This window comes from Acromyrmex echinatior, chromosome 5, assembly GCF_024713525.1.
Source record: "Acromyrmex echinatior isolate Ae372 chromosome 5, ASM2471352v2, whole genome shotgun sequence".
NCBI classification, from domain to species: Eukaryota; Metazoa; Arthropoda; class Insecta; order Hymenoptera; family Formicidae; genus Acromyrmex; species Acromyrmex echinatior.
In genome coordinates, this window is record NC_141856.1 from 7532240 (window position 1) to 7553398 (window position 21159).

At 38.3% G+C, this 21159-nt stretch overlaps 1 protein-coding gene across 1 annotated transcript in view; it reads right to left on the bottom strand.

Moving 5' to 3' along the window:
- The window catches only part of LOC105149204 (serine/threonine-protein phosphatase 4 regulatory subunit 1), a 138419-nt gene that overhangs the window by 80819 nt on the left and 36441 nt on the right, over window positions 1-21159 (bottom strand). The window lies entirely within an intron of this gene.

Here is a 21159-nt window from a genome sequence, read left to right on the forward strand (position 1 = left end):
CGTTAGCCGGATCGGCAACAAATCGCAATAGAGTCGTTAGAGACACGATAGAGCGACCCGTTCGACGGCATATTACAATTTCAGTCCCTCCGCCGGGTGCTAATTTGCTTTAGCCGCATCGACTTTTCCGCGAAAGCATCCATCAAGTTCCATTACAGCTTCCGACGTCCACCGCTCTCGGACACACCCCTTTCGCATTCGCCCTTAAGCACATAATATCGTTACCCTTCCCCGCGCGTCCGACAACGGGTTACGGTAAAGTTACCTAAGAAGGAAGCGACCAGTTCCGGTCAAACGATGTCTGGAGAAACTCGCCGTTATTGCAAAATCTTAATTTTATTTAAAATGTATGTATATCGCAAATTAATAATTAATCGTGCGCAGATTATGATTGACATTATAACATCAATTAGAGATGAAATATTGAAAAATGTTATTGTGACTGTCTCTATAAATTTTATTTAATAGACGGATACGTTGTTTGTTATTAAATACTGTTCTTTGCCCCCCTCTCTCTCTTTCTTTCTCCGTTTCTCTCTGATTTATTCAATTCAATTAAATTTAGATTTGCACATTCAGTATTAAATATAAAATTTGATACATTTAAGCGTTTTGTTATATTTTTACAAATATAAATACAAATTTATTATTCGTTAAGTATTTTTAATATTAATATTAAAGTAAAAAAAAATGTAAATCTTGGCCGTTATTTAAAATTTAATGTCGATTAGATTTAGATTTTACTAAGTATATATTAGCAATAAAATAAATTATTCCTGAGATAGACATTAAGAAAATGCAATCTAGAAATATTAGCTCAGCTAAGTACTCGGAAGTTTTGAGGCTTCAAGAAACGTCTGGAACTTTGAAATAAAAATCGATAGAACTTCGTGCTCTAACGGTCGCATACCAGTTTTCTTTAAACCCTCCGACCGGTCGATGCACGTAAAAACACGCACGTACCTGTTTACAACACGTACACATCAATAAAAAAAAACGCGCAACGTTCGTCTGAAATCCATCTGTGGATTTCTTTTTCGAAATAGCTAAATAAAGAAGAAAAAGCGCTGGAGATTCCGTAACATACATCTTTTTAAATTAATTTTGCGACAAAAACTTTACAAAAACTTTACAAAATAAAATGATTTTGTAATCTAAAATTGATGATATTTATTGAAAATTATATTGCTTTATATTTCGTATACGTCTTTTTCTACCAACCAGATGTTAAGATTTTATTAAGCAACGTGTAAATCAAATTTTCTAATTCAATGATTACCGAGATTAATATCGAGCGATTGAGCAAGAAATCTACAATGAGATCAGTTAGTTAGAAAATTACGAGAAATCATTGACGCTTCCCTGAAAAGGCCGCCGCTTCAAGAATACTCACGTGTCTTCAACCGCGCCGCCATCTTGCCCATCTGCCGCCATGCCAAGTCTGAATCCCCACCGCCAACATCCGTCTCTCCCATTTCTGACGACGAGGGAAGCTTCCGGATTCGCGACTCGAGATAACACGAGCGAATGAAAAATTCGCAAACCGATTTTGCAACATGCGACGCTCGCGCCGTCGTCGCGTCGGCGTGAAGCGTCGACGACGTTCCACGCAATTCTCGCGCGAAGGTTCCCGGCATCGGTCCGCGAAGCAATGAATCCCGACGTCACGCCGTGAGAGTGATTCGTTCTCGCGTCGCGTCGCAACTCGATGAGTCATGGTCCGCTTTCGAGCGCGTTATCGAGGTCCGCGCTGATTTTCGAGGTTCGGCAGCGGCGATGGCAGCGGCGATGGCAGCGGCCTCGAAGTTTTTAAGGCGTAAAACTTACAACTTTAAGCCGTAAGCCGTAAGAAATTAACCAATCGCATTCGAATGTAAGAAGAATAATCAACTATGATTGATATCAATTTTTTACGACTTAAACCTTAAGCTTAAGTTCCTGCCTTAAAATTTCATTGTAAACGTTTAGGATGTCAAATAAAAAAAAAATAGAAAATATAAAAGTAGAAAAAAATGTATCGGCTATCGAGATGTAATCTTGGCATTAAAAAAAAAATTGAATTTAAGTATTATTTCGAATTAAAAAGTTAATTTAAGTATGATAAACATGATAGACTGTCTATGTATATCATTTACGGAATGCGTATAAAATTCAAATAAACATGACAGACATGTGATGGACGTACATACGAATTAAACGTCCAGTTTCCATGTTAAGAACATAATGGATATCTCTCGTATCCCGACCTTCTCCTCTTGGCAAACGTTGCAAAGTATTTCGCGGATTTCGGGATGAGTGGCGGGGGTGATAGAGAGAAATAGACGGCAAAAGAGGGATAGAGATCGATAGTGCCCGTCCCATTCTCCAAGGAGAACTCCGTTATTTCGCAAACGCGACCTTACCTTCCAGGAATCGCGTCCTTGGACGACGGAGGTCATCGGCTCGGAGAGGAACTCTCGTTTATCCGCCGTCACCCCGCTGTCGTCGCTTCATTTTGGTGAACGTCGACGATCGATACGAGCTGTCGAATCTCGCATCCGGAGTCTCACAGTACCGGCGATGACGATGTCGGCCTGTGGTAGCGCCGGATAACGCAGCCGAAACCGATTTTACGAAAGCAATTCCCAGAATATTATGCATGTCGATAGATAGACGAGAGAACTGTTTTAATTTAACTCTGTCCTCTCTACACTTGTGTTCAGCTTCCCTAACCCTATCCAGTTAGTTACATTCGCCCAACCGGTTCGTCATTTCGTTCAATTATCGCATCATTTTTCTTCAGCGCAATGACATCTAATACAATACAATGTAATATACTTGTATTGTTATACATTAATGGGGATGAAAACATATAGTGTACCATTAAATAAATTGTTTGCTTTGTGAAAAGTTAGAAAATAAATTGCAGACAAAAATTTTAGAATATAGAACTAATAATTTTCAAGCCACGAGCGACAAAATTAATATTCCTTCCACATAAATTAAATCTCATACATAAAAATGTAAATAGATAACAAAATGTTTACGTTCATGTGATTTCATGTAGATTTTAGTTTGACAGAATTTTAATGCAAGAAATAGGTTCAATGATATGAGTAGTTTTTAATACTTCAGCTTTGAGCTTTCGGTATTCTCTAAACAAAGTGTCTTGAAATACTTGCTTATTTAATTGAAATTGTAGAAACGTTCTTTATGAATTTATGACGCACCGTAGTTTCAAAAAGTAGCAATCTGTTTATATTTCCAAAAAGAAAGAAGAAAGAGAATAAGAAAAGCATTGTTCTATCCACACAATACAAAAACACAAAATTCAGGAACATATAAGGGACGATCTCGAAGATTTAAAACATTTTTCCAGCATTTTACGAACATTGTCGTATCGTTTATAGAATTTATAGTTTGGATAAACGGAGCAAATTTCTGTCAAATAAAATCTACATGAAATTACACAAACGTTAACATTTTATTATTTGTCTACGTAATTTTAATCTAATTTATGTAAAAGGTGGGGTCAATTTGGTTGCTTGGGGCTAAAAAATTATTAGCAAATATGTGGCCTCCTATTTTCGATTATTGGCTGATCGAGAAGCGCGTTCGAATCGCGTGGTCGGTCGACTCGTTACCTCGTGACATTTTTATCGGTCCGGTGGCATTTTCGGACGCGTCGTATCGCGTCGCATCGCATCGCGTCGCGTCGCGGCGGTGGACGACAATGAAGTGTATGACTCGCATGTTCGAAAATAGAGAGGCGCCGCTGACCCGCACGGAACTGCTGCATGCTCCAAGATGAAGATGAAGACGATGACGAAGATCGAGACTATACGATGCTTATCGTTATCCACCTTATCGGTCGAGCATTACGTAAGTGTCGCCCACGTCGTTCACAGTAGTTAAGGGGCTCCGTGGACGCGGGCAAAACGAAAGGGCGGGCCAGAGAAGGTTGGAGGGTACCTGTGACATGATCCGCACACGCCTTCATGCAAAAGCATGCAGAAACGTTCAGAATTTAAAATATCGAAGAAGAATATCAAGTCGGAAGAATTAATCGAGATATCGCCTGATGAAAAATCCTCAAGGGCGGAAAAATGGTTTTAATATATTTGATGAAAATAACGGAGAGGAAAACATTCAGTTTTACGCGTAAATAGAATTGATTTTCGAGTTTATAAATATACTCCACGAAGTACGGATTAAAATTTGAACATATTTTTCATTTTATCTTGAAATTGTTGCTCTTTGCACTATTAAATTCATTACGTCGAAAAAAAGTGTATCAATTTAATTTGTTTTTAATTTTTTTTCCTACAGATCGCCGTTACTTCTATTCAATATATCGTTAATTTAACTGAAACAATGGAATTAAACAGTTTAACTCGAGAAACGTATTAAATTTGACTCAAATTTAATTTACTATTTACTAAGTATATATGTTAATATGAACGTTATTTGCTTGAAACCAACCACAGAAATGGATTACGATTTACATTTCGATACATATTGAAAGTTATAAATAACAAAATGTTATTGAACTCAAGGGATTGGATTTATCATTGCTCTTTTAATATTTAACAATATACATATAAAACATATTTTTGATCACACGTGAGATTGTAAAAATTTAATCTAACGATTATTGTAATGATTAAACGAGAAAATATTCGAAATTTTTAAATCGATCATCTGTGATATTTTTGTTTTATTCGCAGATTCTTTAAAATGAAACATGATCTCCGAACTTTGTTTAAAACATAATTAGAATTCAGTCGATTCTTTTCAGTTTCATTTTCATGTAATTTCACTTTCTTCCCTCCCTTGCTTCAAAGATCCGGAAACACAACGTATCTTACTTATTACGTCTTAAAAACACAAGGAAGCTGTAACGTTCGTGGCGCATTGCAACTGATTGTGAAATGGATTCAGCATCCACGACGTCGCGATAATTGACGCGAAGAATTCGCGTTCGCTATTCTTTCGGATCATACAGAAGAGTTCCTCTCGTCGAGTCTGGAGACAGAAAGCGAGAGCGAGAGCGAGAGCGAGAGAGAGAGAGAGGCGCCGCGATGACAACGTACGTACGGCGCTTGCGAATCCGCGGCGTACCTACTGCGCAGATTCCGTGTCACGCGGTTGCTCTCTACGTCGCGCGGAAAACTTTGCAGTCCGTGGCCGTTCGCTTTCGCGCTCCTTCGTCGCGCGAGCGTCGTCGGGAATTGCGTCGCGTTTGAATTCGCGAATACGCAAACGCGAGCGCGAGGCGACCTAACCGCAAATCCAACTCACCTTTCTTTTTTTTTCTCTTTTTCCATCGCGTTAATCGAATTCGAACAGGCTTATGCTCTTTCTACTCACCTTTGTCTCCTCAGCTCGATCTCCGGTTCCCCTGGACGACAGCGATCCTCCGCGTTCGTAAACTTCGCGGGTCAATCATCGCGCGTCATTGCGCGTCACTTCGATGCGGTCACTCCGCGCTCCGATTGGCATCTTTTTTCACGCGCGGCACGTGTCCTCCTCTCTCGCGTGCGCCGAACGTCACGGCGATAATGTACCACATCGCGAAATCGGAGTAATATCCGTAACCGTTCGTTTCTAATCGAGAAACGCGGTCTTCCTCTTCCGATGAATGTCAGCGGAGCACATCGGTGATCCATGTCGCATGATGTCCCACGTCTTCCTCGCGTCGTCGAATGTTTTCACTTATTTCGACGAGCGCGGACGAGTGATCGGCGAAAAGACGTAGAACGACGTGCGACTAATGCGTGATACTCGATGGACTCGCGTGCGCAGAAGCGAGGCGCGCAGCCGATAGACGCAATTCCTGTCGACTGAAGAACGACGACGACAACGACGACGACGACGATTATGATCATGATGATGATGATGATGATGATAATGATGATGATGATGATGATGATGATGATGATGATGATGATGATGATGATGACGACGACGATGACGACGACGGCTAGGACGACGACGGCGGCGGTGGCGCTGGCACGCACATACTGGCCTCTCGTATTGCACACTGGGTGGCCCGGCTTAGCACATCGCGCGGTTAAAATGGCCGCGCGAGTATGTATCTCGTTTTCTCTTTCTTTCTCCGTCTCTCTCTTTCCCGCCGCGTGTGTACATCATCTATCCTCGGCTCGGGCAACGACTCGACACCGTCGTCATCTTCCTCGTCGTCGTCGTCGTCGTCGTCGTTGTCTTCGTCGTCGTTGTTGTTGTTGTTGTTGCATTGTCATTGCCATTCGCGGAATCACGTCGCGAACTAGCGCGAGATAAATGCGAGACGTCGAAGGGAAAAAAAACAAAAGGACAGGCGAGAGAGGAGTGCGCGCGCGCGCGAGCATGCAAAACGCAACGACGATGCGTACGTACAACGTAATACAACGGCGAGTATAGTAGTAGACACACGCGAGAAGCCGCGTGGGACTGTGCCGCGAAAGCGGACGCCGTATCGCGCCATGCCGCCGCGCGCGTCGACGGAACGGCCCGAGAAGATGCGACGCAAGCGTGCCGGGAACGCCGCGACTGGCCATCGCCAGAACTACGAGAGTAAATAACGGGCCGACGACGGTGAGTCGCTGAAGGGGAGAGAGAAGGGGAGAGAGAGAGAGAGAGAGCGAGAGAGGGGGGAGGGAGGGAAAGTGCGTACTCGGAGCGCGTCGCTCCAAGCGAGCGAGAAACGCGAAAAAGGGGGGACGGAGGGGACAGGGGAGACATCTCGAGAGTGCGTCGGGCCAAGTGCGCGAGTGTCGTCACATCCGGTATTCGGGGTGGCGCTGTACCGGGGCCGACGCGAGACGCGACGTACACATGTGAGTGCGTACACGCACGTATACGTACGTATACGCGTGTGCGTACCGCGATAAAAACGGCCGTGGTGCACACGTAACTGACGCTCCGTGCGTGTCTGCGAATTGCCGCGGGTAGGGTGGAGAGCGAGTACGGCGTAATACGACGACAACGCGACGGCGACGATGTAGAAGAAGACGAGGACGATAAAGCGACGATGAGTTCCACGCGAGCGAAGAAAAAATACTTGGGTTTTCGTAGGGCGAAATTTTCATTGGCGAAAATATCCTGCAATGCGATCGACCCCTTTCTCCTTTTCTCTTTTCTATTCTTCTCGCGCATCATCCTTGCTTTATAATGAATAAAGGCAATCAGAGAACATTTGAATTTGCTGTATTCCAGGTGGATCTTCGCTTCAAAGCGAAAATACTAGAATTAAGTGAATATAAAAAGGATACATCAGCGTTCTTTTTTGAATCTTTAATATATCGCAAAACTACCGTATGCTTGAAACTTGGAATGCGACACTTTCATAAATTTTTGTATTTCCTTCCCGGAACTGTCACGCTTGTCGATTGCTCCGAGAGGAGAAACTTGAATATGAAGTTTACTACTTTTCTCTTTTCAAAAAGTAAATATGGGACTTTTTGGCGATTGAAAATTATTTCTGATATTTATCGGAAGTAATATTCCAATATCTCCGACTCGAATATTCATTTCTAGAATTGCAAATTGGCATCAGTGACGATTACTAGTAATTAATATAATTGAAAAATTGACCTCGAAGTTATCGTTCATTATTACTGTGGGAAGTACCGACGATTTTGTTGCTCGGAATTATCGCGGATTATTGCCGATGAAAGACCTTGAATGTTTCGATGGCCTATATGCGGTCACGTGGTTGGCGACATCGCGAACACGCGGCAGTTACCGTATGCGAGAATCGATTCGATTAGAGTGAAACATTCGACTTTTTTCACCTCACCGAAGCCTTTCAATTAGGGTTGGCTATCGATTTTCCGATGCTAAATAAAAAGTATCGACGTTTTTTCAGATGAAAGCTCAAAGATATTTTTTATATTTATTTTATTTTTCACAGATTAAATGTATGGATGTGTAATTTTTTTATTTAAAGATATATCTTCAAATTATTCTTAATATTTTATGTAAATTATATATTTGTACATAATAATAATAATAATAATAATAATAATGTGCTAAACTTTCTGTTTTGTCCTCTTAATAAAGTCGAATTTTTTTCACATATTTTTTGATTACATTATTCCTTCAACATTATTCCTTCTTTTTATAACTCTAAATAGTGAAATCTCACTCTTAAAAATTGACAATTGAGTCATTCTCTTTCGACATCGTCTCAATTGTCAATCTTTAGAATTGTATTCTACTCCAAAAATTTCAGAAAAACTTATTCTACGTTCCTTTTTGTTAATTTGAAATTTTTATAAAATCTTTCCACAAATCTCAATTAATTCTTTCTATTCTGAATTTTTATTATCTGAATTTTCCCGGATACACATAACATTCATAGAATTGCTTTTGTGCCAAGTTTACGGTTAAAACGGCTATTCGTACGGCCAAACAGACGTGTAGGCGTCCTAGAATCATCCTCGTGTGATCTCGAGATGATCATTTCGCGATGACGTTCGTCGGGACGCCCAACGTTGACGTCCGGACAACCGCACGAGGATTCGTTTTCTCGTCGATGCCGCTAGTTATTATTGTTCTCGATGAACGACCTCGGTGCTCGTGGCTTCTACGTAGATAGGTAACGTGATGTGTGACGTAGACCCGTTGCGACCCGCTCGCGTCGACAGACGTCACGCGTCGTCGTGGCGACTGGAGCGATTCTCGATAATTTGACTTTTTAACGAGCCTCATCGACGCAATTCAGGATTTGCAGTTTACTTCTTTGCGATAAACATGCCAAGAAATAAAGGTAATATGCGATTCGAATATTATTGTATGACTGGCTCGAATATTATTGTATGACTGAACGATTCAAAATTCCTTTTTTACTAAATAAAAAATATATTGCTTATTTGCTTTAATATAATTCAAATGTTATTTTTTTTTTAGTTGTCTGCAAAGAAAAGAGAATTTTGATGAGAATTTAATACTGAACTAACAAAGAGCTAATGACACCTTTATTCTTCTATAATTATACAAAATCATTGTATCAGAATTGTATAAAAAATTCTATTTAAAAAATTTTATATATATATATATATATATAATAAAATTTTAACGATTTAAAACATTCAAAACAAAAAATTTTGTTTTTCAGTTATGTCATTATTGTAGTAAATAAGTGACATATTTGCATCACATATTATTTGATAAGTATTGAATAAACGTTATTTAAAATCACCGCTATAATAAAATGAATTTCAGATCACCAATAAGAAATCATTATTTAGCTTCAATAAATATTAAGTCATTTAAAAAGTATCCGCGGTTTTTTGTTTTTCAATTTTTGAATGAAAAAACCGCGGATACTTTTTAAATGACCCAATAATATGTATTTTCATTTAACAAAAATATTCAAACATATCGTGCTATTCCCTGAGTAAAGATTCATTACATGCATTTTACTTTCCGTTTGTTTTATCTTGCGCATGACGTTTGCATCGCGACGATCCGCGTAATGTCATTATAATCGCGACTGCGATATGTTTGCGTTAATTAAACAAAAAATTTTCAACTCGCTCCAGAGCACAATTCTATTTTTATTTGTGATTCGAGTGCTTATTTTTTGACATCCCTCGAAACTTTTGCTGTACGCATATTTTTCAAAAAAATTGGAAAAATTAGTAATTAGAAATAATTAGCAATCGTGAATTGATCAAGTAAATTTGTCACGAACAATAAGAAATATCCGTTTTCAATATAACTATATTTTTACTTCACAACGTCATCAAATTTTCCTAGAAATATATTCATGGCTTTGCACAAACAGAAAGAGCAAAAAATGGAATTCATAAGAATTTGTTGACGATATCATCGTGAATGAAAAGGATAATTTCCTACTTATCTTTATAAAAAAAAACTGTTTTCGTAGTTACTAGAAATGAATCACAAATTTTCTTAAAATCTCGCTCGAGTGACTCGTAATCTTGATTTCGCCGAACTTGAAAATAGTAATATCACGGTAGTAAAGCTGCGTTACGAAACAATGAGTTGATCTATATGCGTGACATAATGTCGCAAGATCGCGAGTTGTAGAAGGATAAATAGGTGAGTGAATGGTGCTTCCAAGTAATTCGATGATTCAAGAAATCTCTCACGTACGAACTGAGTAACTCGATTGAATTGGATGACTAGTAGATTAGCAGAAAAATCATCCTAGATTAACAATTTATCTTACGAATAGTTGCATGAATGAAACGTGAATGATATTTTGAATGAAGTGTAACTAAAGTTCTACATCAAGTTAAGAGCTTACGAATACAGCACACGAGATAATTACATAATAGCGAATGATAACATGCCTTATCCAAATTTAAGATTATTCGCTAAACGAATTATCTGTTTATAGAATTAGCAGAATGTTTTATAAACGATAACGACATTATCAATTTTGGCATATTCAAGTAAGGTTTAAAGCTTCTAATTTAATTTTGCGAGTTTCACAATTAAACGCATGTTACATTTTGCAAGCAACTCAAGATACTCTCTAACTAGAGATACTCTCTAAAGTGAAGTTAAAATAATATCGTGATCGGCGCAAACCACGAATAATTCCCCTTATCTATGAGATACATACTTTCGTGACGTGAGTGAATCGCGCGATAACGTCAAACCTACCTACGCGTTTACGATTTGATGCCATTTTATGACACAGTATCATCGTAAATGACGTTTGTTACAATTGTCGTCACTGACGATTTGGTTTGCAAAAAAATCTTTTTGCATTAGCGACAGCAATAACTTCAGCGGAAATAATGATTGTCTAATGTTATTAGTAGAAAATATAAAATACACATATAGAAAGGAGAAAACCACAGATTGCTATTTTAGGAGTTACCTTAGAAATATAATCCATAAGTCTCGATCACATTTTGAGAAACATCGAATCATCAGGAGAAAATTTCAAACAAAATTATTTTTACGGATGAAGAGTTATTTTTATAGACACAGCTTTCGAACGCATGTTGTTTGTCGTAATCAGCTGTACGGTTCAGAACGTATTCGATCGTTGGTGCGGAGAGAGGCGAGAGAAGAGAAAGACGAAAAGTTATGAACGGGCCATACGGAGGACGACAACGACGGCTGAGCGGAAAGGAAGAGAGTATTTTTAGCGATTACACATTGTTTTGTTGACTGCTTCGGACGACATTGAATCGTGTGGAGACTGCGTATGGTTAACGCAGTGATCTTGTGCGTATACATTACAAATGCAATATCGTCTTTTCGTGAGAAATCTTTACTAAGACTTGCCGAATAATTCCTCTCTAAGAGTGCACTGAGAGAAATGATTTTGTTTTTGATAGGAGCAAATCAAGGGAAAACAAATGTATTTTAATATTAAACCAATATTTGTTAAAAAAACGATCGATTTGTTACGATTGCAAATTAATTCATCAATGTAACAAATAATCAATAGCAAATAAAAGACTCATAAATATATATATATGTATAAAAGTCATAGACGGTTGCAGGGTCTCAAATCATAAGAAATTGACCAATTCTAGTCAAGTATTTGACCTATATTTGACTGTGCTTGGTCAGTTTCCTACGACTTAAAACTCCACGATCATCTACGATTTCTATATAAACGATTTCTATCTAAATCGTATGTTTCAGCTACGTTCTAGTTATCTTCAGCGATTGAATTATACGTTGAGTCTTTCTGCACTTTGTCACTATCAACGTACAATTGTTTGTAACATTGCAACGATCGCTGTATTAACATCATAATTGTTACTCTCAACATCGCTGAAGATACATATTTGGACATATATATTTTTGTCGAAATAAAACACACGAATTGCACTCTCAACGCGTATTTACACTCTCAATTGCTCGTTTTTTAATTACCTATGTTTTGTTAATAATAATGCTAATAGGATCTAAGAAAATCTCAAATTTTTGAAAGACGCAGTACACACGCTCTTACAATCTATCATTTTACAACATACACCGTTAACATATGTTAGCTGTGCGATTAAAATTTCAGATGTATGATTAATAGCGTTACCGTTAGTTATACAGAATGAGAAATTATCGAAAGCGTACGAGCGTATCTATATAATATGCATAGCGTAATTCCGAGTGTTCAGCATGTTCCTCTACCCTTCCATTTTGTGCCTCGTGACGTGGGCTGACCCTACACAAGACAGTTCACAGCATCGCCAGGCGGGTTGCGACCGTTTTCTCAGATAACGAATTCATTCACAACGGACGACAACGACGACGATTCAAGCTCGGCCAACCGGTAAGCGCGACTTTACCGCACGAAGAAACTTGCGAGCCAAAGATGGCCGTCGATATTTGATAAAAAATATTGATACTCTATTTTCGATAGCTCGACGTTAATAATGAAATTAGTTGTGGGCACGAATCGATGTTTTTAAATAATATTTAAAGAAAACAAGACTAAAATAATTTTATCTATATTTCTGTGTCAAAATAGGTTTTTTTAGATTGTTTTATTTATTTCATACGACAAAATGGACAAACGTTTAACGAGGTGAAATAAAGAGATGATAAATAGGTAGAAAAAGAAAAAGCGAATTGTGAAGTGAGAGTAATATACTGTGTCTGTGTCTATATGGTGGCGGAGCAGGAAGGAAGGGAAAGAAAGAGAGAGCAGTCGATGCGACCCAAATAACACGAACTCCCACGTACAAACCGCGACCAATGCATTCACTTTCAACGTCAATGAATAACCATGTCGAGATTGTCATTTATAGGCCGCCAAGCGAATTCGACAATTCGACGTAGGAACAAAAATTTTTCTGTCTAGTGAACTGTTACTCACGTTTTTAAAACGATGAAATCGTGCACCCGAAAAATCCGTAAAAATTCTAAAATCCGTAAATTTCCGAAGACTTACCTGCAACAAAAAAAGAACAAAAAATCGATGTTAGTTACAAAAAAGGACAAGTATCGATAAAACAAAAATTTCACGGTAGAATCTCCAATCGATCGATTATAAAAAAAAAAGAATATACGAGAGGTCGTTAAATTCTCGTTGAGAAATAAATAATTCTCGTGCGGGGAAATATAGAAGGATCACTCATCCATTATTAATATCACTAGCTATTCGCAAGGATTTTCTTTTCTACATTGTCGGTCGCATTTGCGGAAGATCCATTTGGCAGGAGGTGTCTTTGGCATCGATGTTGCAGCCGGCGTGCCAGCTTGTCGAGATCAGGACAATGATCTCGTGTCATCGTCCGATAGCCCGTCATCCTCTGATCTCCGATAATTTCACAATCTTTGAAACCATCACGCGATCCTGTCTTGACATATTACAGCATCTGGATCGATTTTAAATTAATCCTCGCTTTGCTCTTCCCTCCTTTTTGGAGTAAATAAAACCATGTTGTTGCAAGTCAATTAAGAGTTAATATCGTCATCAGTCATCCTTATATATATATATATACAGTACCATCTATATCAAACACCTCGGATTATATGATTAATTGCTAGAAAATAGATATAAATAGATTTTGCAATTCATTCTGTTACAATAAAGCTGAACAGTTAATCAGGAATGTAAATTAAAAAAAAAACGTAGAAAAATCTAAGAGTTTTTGACAATCTATTACATCACGTAAGTCCGCTTTATCGAATCGATACGATGTGATTAATGAAAAGTTATGTGTACAAAAACGGAAAAACAAAATATGTACATTCTCTCGCTTCCGCAATCATAATCCAATCCACAGACATGTCAAAAAAACCCTCTCAATTGGTAATATGTTTGATTAAATATCGGTCGATCGAATTTTTCTTCTATTATCGTTTCGTGCTGCGTGTTACGAATGGATTCGCTCATTAAGGATACCCTGTAAGTATATAGGAAAGCATCCGAAGGCTTGTGCATCTGTCACCTGGCGCTGCCATGCTTCCCTCAGCGCGTGTCCTGACTCACTCAATAATTACGCAACGTTCGTTCATCGTCATCTTCATTATGAGTCATCGTCATCGTTCTACAAGAAACTCAGTCATCTTACGTGCTAATTATGTGTTAGGTAGATAAATTCATGTCTCATGACTATTTAACATCCCCTGCCCTTAGAGATCCCATCGAAACGGGGAAACTGTCCGGTCGGTCTCTCCGACTCTTGCCATGAAATTTATATAGCTTGAAAAAAGAACTTCATACTTTTTACACATAATTTTTCTCATTAAAATTATATTCGGATAATATCAGGGGTCAATTAAAACTTTATTTCCTTATGAAAAAAAAAACAAACAATTTTTTCCAACAAACCTAATTATAACACTTCTCTACAAAATTATTTATCAGCAGATTAGTATTCAGTTTGATTTTAAATCTGGATTGTGAGGTAGGATTTAAATATGTTCGAATAAGAATAAAACAGATAAAAACGTGCATCATAATTAAACGCAATGTGCAAGAGTACATTGCATCGGCTATTTAATATTGTCCGTCAGCCCGGGAGGAAGAAGGGGGGAGGAGGAGGAAGGAAGGGGAGGGGAGGGGGAAGAAAGGGAGAAGCGGAATGGCTCGAGAAGAAAGTCCAACACACCGAAGGGTTGGCCAGAGTCGAAGGTGATAGAGTGAGAGGCCAGAGAAAACGAGGATAGACGTGGAGGAGTAGGAGAACGGAGACAGAGGAGGAAGATGGAGACAGGGAGGCTTAAGCAGGGGGCAGCAGGTGATGCGCCAGGTGGAGGACGATGGCGCGTGCGCCGTTTTGCCCCCCGCCTTCCGGTCACGTGCCCGGGCTCCACAACCCCTCGCCCCATCTCTCTCTTTCTCTCACGTCGCGGTAATCTTTTTTTCTGGTTTTCTTTTTTTCCGTTCAGTTTCTTCTTTTTTTCCAGAGCCATCGACTAAGATACTTCGGCACTTTCGTTCGGCCCAGGCATAATAAGTGGCAATACGTAAAAAATGTAAATGGGCTACGCATCGAACAGCCACGCGACTCTTAACGATCGTACCGAAATTCAGCGAATGTTACGAGCACCCCTTACAGAGCAATTATTCAAGAATTACGTGTAAAATTACAAAAACAAAACTCATTAATTACTTACAAAGATATTCAAGCAAAATTATCTTTAATTAAAAAAAAAGATAATAAAGTTAATTTTTATTGCGCGGTAAAATGACGCACGTCGTTTACTGCAGCTTTCTTGCGAGCAATCTCGTCAATTTACCGTAATACACCAAAATAAACGCGCCGGTGGCGCGAAACGAGAGGCTTGTTTTCCTGTTGCGCCGCGGCTTTTGGCGGCAATATGCGTTTCTTGCTTCGCCGGAGACTTAGCAGAACCGACAGATGCCAGTCGGACGGAAAAAGTAAAAAAAGAGCAATGTGGATGGGGGATGAGCCTCCGCTGCTCGCACGACTGTCTGCGCGGTGTCGATTATCTTTTGTATTTATTTGGTCGGGCTTTTATTGCTCTTACTCGTTCGCTTCCTCTTCTCCTCGGGTTCGCTTTTCGTTCTCTTTCGCTCGACCACGAAAGTACGTAGGGCGTACGAACGGACAGGAAGTCAGATAACCATCGACCCTTACGCCTGGCGTCTTTGAGAAGCGAGCCCTCCGTTCGAGATTCCTTCTCGCACTCTCGAACTCGTGGCACTTGCATAAACGCGTGCTCGGGGCACCGAAAATATTTATCAGACACGCACTGTCTAGCAATCCCTACGAAAATCAACTGATGATTTTAATGTTATACAATATACATTCATTGTATTTAAATATATAAATATACTTGTTCTTTTAACATATGTATCTTCAAATCAAAATAAGTTGTTGTATACCGATTCAAATCTATATTTTAATGAGAATTTTTTAATGCAGCAGCAATATATTAAATAACTATATTCATATTTCAAAAATTAAAACCAAAAAATAAATAAATATATACATTTCTTTATATTAGAAAAAATATTGGAAAATACTTTTGAAAAAAAATATAAGACCAACAATCTGTAGGAATAAAAATAAAATAAAGCAAAATTTAGAGCTAAATGTTTTTCTATCGAAAATTATTATTACAATAAGGGATAGTAGAACTAGTGCGCACTCAGTGCACATTAAAGCTGTTGTACACCATTTTAGTTTAACTATAAAAGTGAGATATCTCAAATATTGATAAAATACCTAATGTATTCACTTTATCAAATAGCACAATAAAATGTATGGAATATTTCACAATTTAATTCGTTTCTATATTTTTATTGAATGTCTTTATGTCAATACGTGTGTAACGGCTTTAAAATGCACTGATTGTAAGTGTGCATGATTGTAGATTTGCCAATGAAAAACTATAAATATTCCAAAAAAAAATTGCGATACAAAGTTTGCGTTTAATGAAATTTTCGAAAAGACGAATTGGGCTTCAAATTGCTGGAAGATGACCCGTGAACCAGAGGAGGGTGCAAGTGGAGGGTGGAAAGTGAGTCTACATATCCCGTATATAGACATACGATGCATGGTGTCTGCTGGATAATCACGTGGCGCGTGTGTGTCAGCTGCGATACGACGGTAACCTGGGTTCCTGTCAATGCCATTTGTACGCACGTGAAGGAAGCTGGCTCGAGCGGTTGCTCGTTCGTCAATTTCTTTGCCGAAAGAGAGAGATAAACAGCGGTAAACAGATACAGAGAAAGAGGGAGGGGAGGGGAGGGGGAGAGAGAAGAGTGCAATGATGAAAAATCAAAAAACGTTACAGATGAGAGCAGAAAGTCGAGCAATAAGATGGAAAAGGTAAGAAAGTAGGTGTACTAGCATCGTATACACAACCTGGCTACCTGCACCTAATCTAAATTTCTCGGTTCCACCCATAGGGCCCATCAGGCCAGCACCCTGGAGCGATACACGCGCTGCGGAAAAGGGAAGAGGAAGAGGGAGGAAAAAGGTGTACGGCACTAAGAAATCACTTCATCGCGGCAGATGCTACCGCGAAGTGTAAAGGGAAGAGGGCAAAGAGAGGGAGAGAAAGGTAAGAGTTTGGCCTGATTTTATTCTTTTTTTTTTTTCCTTATCGTGACATGCTCGCGCGGGACTCGAGAACACGCCAAGGAAAGTTCATTTATTTTCCTGATTTAATATCCGTGAAGAAAGGCATGAACTTCACAAGTATCTCGCAAAAAGATATAGAACTATTTCAATTACGATGAGTGGATGTAGTACAAAAAAATCCGAATCTTTGTCATAATTTTTAATATTCAGCGTTAAATATTTTGAGCTAATTAAACTCTCAATTAAAATTTTGAAAAAATAAAGTTTGACTAAATCAACGTATAAACTATATTGTTATCTTTTATATCTTTAAAGTTTGTAAAATGCCTACATTTTATTATTGTTCATGAAATTGTCTTACATATAGTTACGCGTACAATAAGTTTTATTATAGCAAGATACAGAATCTTGTTGCATTAACTGAAATTCTGGTAGTCAGAAAGATATAAATCATTCAATTACAATTAAATCGAGCAAACGTTCTAAGATAATCAGAAATTCAATTGTGATAGACAAAATTCTGATTGATATAATCAGAATTCATTTTGTTTGTATTTCTTGTTGCTACATCGAAATATTTTTTTCAGTACATTATTCATGTAATATTTAATTCTCATTTTTCATAATTTCTTGTATACTATTATGACACAGTTCTGTTGATCGAATTTAGTGACGCATCGATAAAATGATACGATATTTTGCAAATGTTGTAATTATGCAACGCGCAAAACAAAATGCTTGGATATGTGTAAGCTCATTATTACTAACAGGGATCATTAGCCACATACAAAGGTAGTCGCGTGCTCGACATCAATAAACGTAATGGCGTATAAGGTGTTTTCGAAAAGACTTGAGTATACATGTCCACCGGCCTGGCTATTTATAAAAGAAGCATTAAAACGATGTCTATATAGGAAGCTAATATTATGTAATCACTATACTTAAAGATTATCTTGACAATAATAAATATATAATATATAATCAACGTACGATTTGATACGAAACCTATTTTGTTAATTGAATGTGACGAAATTGAATAACGACAAAAACATTAAAATAGAAAGATGAGTAGATATGATAAAAAGGACAAAACTTTCGTTTAACGAGCCAATTCAATGGTGTAATTTTCGCAATAAAGTCATTATCTTCGTTTCTAAACGTAATCTCATTGATGATTTATATCATTCTAAATGCCCAATTTACGTTAATTTGTTATATTATCTTGTAAAGACAATAAAAGAAAGATAATAAAATATTTCTGAGTGGATAGCCACACATGCAAGAGATAACTTCAGTTAATTTAGTAGTTGCGATATAATCAAATTATGCATATTACAGCAGCTGATTAAAAGAAGATTGATACTCATTAAAAGTATTACTTTGATAGTTTAATAACACGTGAACCTTTATAAACAATTTATTTTTCTTTCAATTTTATAAGATATGGATGACTACCGAGTGTGATTGTTTAAATCTGTTTGCAATTTGGTGAGTGATTATCCATTCTCGTTACTGCACATGTAATGTTACCATAGACTGTTATTGCTTAATTCGCAATGTTATTATAGCCTACCTTGTGGAGTTTTCTTTGTTTTATCGAATCAACTAACCATGATGGAACGTAAGAAAACATTACAGTAAGATGGATGATCGGCAGGGATTGCACAGATTGCAGAAGAGTGTATATTTCATTTATTTCGTTGAAAATGACTTGAATTAAGTCAAAACAGATACAAAATTGTATTTGTAATTGTAGAGATTGAGATTGAAGAAATATACATTGTATATCTACTATTATATTAGCGCATTAACTACCTTCTACTTCCCTATATATTTGTACTTTAATTTGTTAAATATCGAGGAGTCTGATATCATTGCATTTCTTTTATGAAAAATAAGCAAACTTGTAATAAATTATTGCCATACTCATTCATTTTGAAATGAATCTGTATCAAGTAAGAATTTGTATATTCAAGACAATATCAACAGCGAAAAAAAAAAGCGGAAGATGAAAAAGATGGATAGAGAGATGGATGGACGTGAGAGGGGATGGAGCAAAATGAAAAAGGAAGAAACGAGAGAGGAAGCGAGAAGGAAACTGAAGGAAACACATGCCGTGAAGGCTCGTGCCACGACGATCTAAGGCGTATCTCGCGAGCAGTTGCAGCTGCTTCATCGCGCGCGGCATCGTGCATAGCCGCAGCACAAACCGCCCTGCCGAAAGAGCCCCTTCTCCCTCCGTTCTCCGACGCGTCTCGTTGCGTCGCACTCTCGTTTCTCGACCTACGAGGCACGCGGCGCGGCGCCGGAGGGGCCCACTACGTCCTTAAAACGAGCCGTCGTCCCCGGGCACCTTCCCTTCGCCGTGTCCGAGCTCCTTCCGAGATCTCCCTCCCCCAGAAACCCCGCTACCGATCGCGCCGCTACGAGGTGCCGGTCGAAAGGTGGTTAGACGCTTCGAGGGGGAGAGGGTGGGGCGCACTTCGCACCTGGACTCTTCCTTCGTAGCGCGTGCAGAAATGCGAACGTGCATGAACGGCGATTGGCCTCTCTTTCTATTTCTCTCTCGCTCTTTCTACCGCAGTCTCCCCGTGCCAACGGCAATTAAGAACCTGCCGCGCGATTGTCTTCCTCCGGGTGCAACAAACTGACTCATACCACTGTAATCCACTGTAACCCGCAGTGATGCAATCAACGATCTTACAGACGGTCACCGAATTTTCTTTTAAAGCAAAACACGAATTTTGCCTCAAAATATGTATTTTTTTTATCATATACTTTGATAAAAAGTAAAATTTAAGAAAAGATAATTTGACATAAACTTCTCAAAATAAATCAGATCCATCAAGTGTTTCAGAAGTCAAGCTAAAAAGATTATTATAAACCCCAAATCAATTTTTTTATTCTTTTATACAATCCATTGAAGGTGACATGAATGCAATCGCATTGAAAACTCGTTCTACCGATATATTTTGGTAGCAGAGTGGCGAAGAGAATGAGAGAATAAAAGAGAGAAAGAAAGAGCGCCAGAAGCTATATGCCTGATTGGACAAATTCGATCGTTGTCGAACATTTGACAGCAATTGGGCAGAGATATATTCAGTTACCAGGTTTAACGCGAGCCTAGTATCGTAACATCGATAACGTCTCTGTTCGTTTCCGAAGAACCGGTTGTAGTGTTAAACCCCATCGCCTAATGGTCAATGCATCGTCTCGTATTAGGCAAGAAATCTTTGAACATCTCAAGAAAATATCAACCAAAATTTATCAAAAATACATTATACTATTCTCAATCGTATTGCGAGCAAAAATAAAAGAAGCAAGTAACCTCTGGCGAGACAATTTATATTATTAACATTTACAAATTGAAATATGTTAAAATATTCGGGTTTTATTAAAATCATACACAAATTTTGAATATATTACATTTTTATATCCAAGTATATTATTACCTACATAAGTTCTTGTTTAGCAATTTATTCCTCGGACGCAAAAGTAAACTGTGCGAATTTCCTTGTTAGCAACTTGACGCTTCTCATTTCATGTTGTGTCTCTCAGAAGGTCTAAGTGATACTCAAAATAACCGTCCAAAGTTTTTTTCCATCCTGGTCTCTCTCTTAAATTTGTTTTATTTCCGAAAGCAACTCTCAAATGGTACTCGTATTCACCGTTTCCCAGGATAGCCGTTGATAAAAGGTTCGGTTGGACTATTTTATCCTCCAGGAGGATCGAGGATGAAATAACCCGAGAATTCCGTCACCACCGAGAGAGAAAAGTAGAAAGAGGTGGAGAACGAACACTGTAGAGAAACACTTAGTTGCCGTCGTGTTTAATGCACGTCAAAAGGCTTTCCCCGTCGTCGTACTTCTCTCTGGGGAAGGTTCTTTAACGTTGTCCCAATCCATAGCACGTTTGCAACGAGATAACCGATGAAAGATGTTGATCCTAATATCGCAATAGCGTCGAAAAGAAAAATACCGTAAATTCATCGATGTCAGCTTAACGCGAGGAAACGCGGTAAAATGCTTTCTTTTAATGGAATCATTCATTTTTGACAACATATTACTTTTCATTATACTATCTTATATTATTACAAAATTACTATCTTACATTGTTGATAAATTCAGAATCAAAGACTTACTAACGTTGGTCATTAAATGTGACATTTACCATATGA